We start from the raw sequence: 3,769 nt of genomic DNA, 5'->3' as shown, positions 1-3,769 counted from the left end.
AGGCTAGATGATTTAAGTTTTTTTCTAATCTTGCATTTCATGACACTCATCAAATTTAGGAATGTCTGAAATATTGGGCTTTATCCTATGAAATGATAAAGTATGGTATGTTTAAAATGAATATGCAAAGCAAATGGAAGTATCTTCAAGATATAGTATTAAATGAAAAAAAAACAGTTATTACTTACTTATTAGATTCCATCATATTTTTATATAGTTTCTCAAATGACACCTCACCAGACAAATTGTCCCTGACCACCCTATATTAAATACTCCAACCCGTTCACTCAAGTTAAATTTTCTACCATCACTCCTTGTCTTCTTTTTCTTCATGGTGCCATACCACGTGATGTCATATTAAACATTTTCCTTTTTCTTTATTTCTTCCTTTCTAAGTTTCTTATGAAAAAAATAAATTCCAAGAGACGAGAATATTTACTTTGTTCACTGTTGAATTCCTAGGATTTAAAAATAGTTCTTTGCATAAAGTAGATGCTCATTGTATGTATGTATTCATTTTGGAGACATGATGATTTTTTAGGACAGTAAATAAAAGTTGTTTACCATTTATAGTTTGATAAAAAAGAAAAGGGGCTTAATGAAGGGGCTTAATGGAAAAGAAAAGAGCTTTTCATTTTACATCTTTTGTACCATTTGAATTTATCATGTGCCTGCATTATATTAATATAGACATGAATGAAAGACATTAGACACACCATCAAAACCCTGAGACCTAGTGAAAATCTCAGGTGTAATATTTCTAACTCATGGACCTTATTGAAGACTTCAAGGGTAGAAATTAGATCCTTAATTTCTAAAGCCAAGTATGTGATATGTTTAAAAAGTAAGCTAACAATAAATATTAGAGATAAATTTCTAAATACAAAACGCTTGTTTTCTCATGCTAAAGGTGGTTTAGGTTTACTATTTGTATCATGTTGATAATCTGGATAAAGTTTGCCACTACAGCAAAAATATGAGATGTTTTTGCTTTTCTTGTATTTTCAAATGTACTCTCCAAATTTTCTGTAAAAATCACTACACAGTTTGCAATTTTTTAGGGCTGCAAAGAATAAAACTTACCTCATCCCCCCAAATAAGCAAAAAACATAATGGCTTACACAGAGTAGGGATGTTTGTTTGCTGTTTGTTTATTTGTTTGTTTTGGTCTCATATAATAGAAATTTAGAGATAGAGGGTATGGAGGCTGGTATAATGGTTTCAGGAAGTCTTTAGGGACTCAGGATGCTTCTAAACTGGTCCATAGTCCTTAGCAGGGGCTGCTATAGCTCCAGCCATTGCATCCAGATTTCAAGCAGCAGTAATGAAGTAGAGGGAAAAGACAAAAAGAGCACACCTCCATGAAGAATCAGCTTGAAACTTCATGGAGAACTTCCCCAATTTACCTCCAAAACATCTGTTTACAATATTGTCAATTTTGTAAGACCTTAGTCTCATGGCTATATCTAGATAAGAGCAGTCAAGTAATGTATTCTTGTGAATAGTTATATTAATGGTCTGAATTAGTTTGATATAATTGCAATGAAAGAAGAGAAAAGGCATTTGAGAGGCATAGAGTCTCTGTCATAATCAACTACTGTTTTGCAATCAGAAATATATGATATACACATTAATGTAAAAAAATCAAAGCAAAGCAAAAAAAATAAAACAAAAACAAAACAACACCCTGATGATATTCTGCTACTTTCTGGAAATTTATTTTTTTCCTCAGATATCCATTGTTAGCCATGAAAACAGGCTTTCCTAGAAGGAAAATAGTAGGTAATAGTTGGGACAATGGGATCTTGTAGTGAGTTCTCTGTTTTTGAGAGCAGGAAAGCTTTTGTTCATATCTCTTTGTATTTTACGAAAAAAGAAGAAATTATGGTACTAAGATGGACAGGAAATGCTTTATGTCTATAGAGACCCTGGATGTTTGAAAGACAGCTGTCAATTTTCTCAATGTTTTATCATAAAGCCACTAAGAAAGAAGCAATGAGTTTAAGGCACAATCTGGTAGAAATCTTGGAATGGGGAGAGATGACTATGAGTGATGAGAGGATTTCACACTTGATGTTTTCAATTTTCACATGCAACTCAAATATTTCATGTTTGCAATATTGTTTTGTTTAATTACATCTTTTTTTTTTTCCATTTGAGAGTAGTCATTTATTACTGACCAGATTACAAAAATAATCATGGTAGATACCTTAGTACATCCTTCTAATAAGCCTATTGATCTGGTCTTCCCTGTGGCCAGCATTTCCACCTTCTACAAAATGGGTGGTCTTTTTCTTCATTCCCCCTCGTGGAGAAGATAATTTGAAGGTCCATAAAAAGTTGTTTGCTTCTTTGAAACATTTTCCAACAGTATAGATCTCGCGAATCAGATCCTCCATGCAGATGATGTCATATTTACCAAGAGATCAGGCAATCAACGTATTATCTGTCAGGGCAATAGCGTCTTGTTGATTTTACCATAACCATGCTTGTAGATCAGTTCACTCACCGACTTCAGGTTTGGGTACCCCCGTGCTGTATATGGTTCCACAATCCTTAGCATGTTAACTGAGGTCTTGTTGAGCTTAACAAAATTGCCACTGAAAATCTGTCAAAGGCGAAGAAGCTGCAACACCTTCTGAACCTTTGGGCTCACACCACTGATACCTCTGATCCTGATGACAAATGCCAATTTGGGTTCCTCAGGTACAGAGAAGTTGCCAGCTTTTTTTGCCATCCTTGCCATTCGAATCTCAGTTCTGTACATCTGCCTATATTCTTTGTGGTAATGCTTAGCTTTTTCATAGATAAGCTTCCTCTTTGCCTTTTGAAACATCTTTTGAGAAAACTTCTTTCTCAGACGCTTGATCTTCAACTCTGCAAAATTCCTTTGCTTCTTCTTAAGGCTTTCTGGCACAGCAGGAACATTCTTTTTCTTCTCTTCTGCACCCTCCCTGGTTCTAGCCAGAAATGAGCTAATTATATCTCTTCATATAAATCATGCTTAGCATTTTTTGAGCTGGAGTCTTCTAGGGAGATAATTCTTTTATGTTTCTGTGTGTCTTGCAAGCAAAGGCACTGCTTGACTTTTTTGCTGAACTATCCTTCAGAGATGTTTGTCTAGTGAGCAAACTTGGAAGACAGAGATACTATTTCTCTCTGGAGCAAAGTTCATCTTTGTTTGCTCTCCAGCATTCTCTTAGTCTGTTCAGGCTGTTACAACAAAATACTACAGAGAGGGTGGCTTATAAACAACAGAAATGTATTTCTCATAGTTCTGGAGGCTAGAAGTCTAAGATCAGGGTGCTGTTGTGGTCTGGTGATGACCCTCTTGCATGTCACAGACTTCTCATTGTATCCTTACATGGTGGAAGGAGTGAGGGATCTCTGTGGGGTGTCTCTTATAATGGCCTCTACCCTCCCAACCTAAGCATCTCCCAAAGCCCCCTTCTCTTGATACCATCATATTGGGCATTAGGATTTTGACATATGAATTGGGGGAGAACATACATTCAGACCATATTGAGTATAATAAAGACCATGTCTCCCTCTGGGGAAAAGTTCAGACGAGCTTACAGTCCATTTAAAGAGATCAAGCTCCCTAAGCTTGGGATTCCTCTCCTGCAGGTATCATTTTGCACTCTTCCCGTTGCCCTGTGGGAATTGTGGCTTGGCAAAGTGATACAAAATGATGATGCTCTGGCTACTGCTACTACTGTAAATAATAAACTGTCCATTGTCTCTGACTCAGGAATCTCTTATATTCTGC

The 3,769-nt window shown here is 36.1% G+C and overlaps 1 pseudogene; it reads right to left on the bottom strand.

The window, feature by feature from the left end:
- Window positions 1-2,210: 2,210 nt before the first annotated feature.
- LOC116628893 lies at window positions 2,211-2,947 on the bottom strand (annotated as a pseudogene).
- Between the last annotated feature and the right edge of the window lie 822 nt (window positions 2,948-3,769).

The sequence above is a fragment of the Phoca vitulina genome, unplaced genomic scaffold, assembly GCF_004348235.1.
Source record: "Phoca vitulina isolate PV1807 unplaced genomic scaffold, GSC_HSeal_1.0 scaffold3, whole genome shotgun sequence".
Lineage (NCBI taxonomy): Eukaryota > Metazoa > Chordata > Mammalia > Carnivora > Phocidae > Phoca > Phoca vitulina.
The sequence above is the reverse complement of the archived record's forward strand: the minus strand, read 5'-3'. Positions and strand labels throughout refer to the sequence as shown.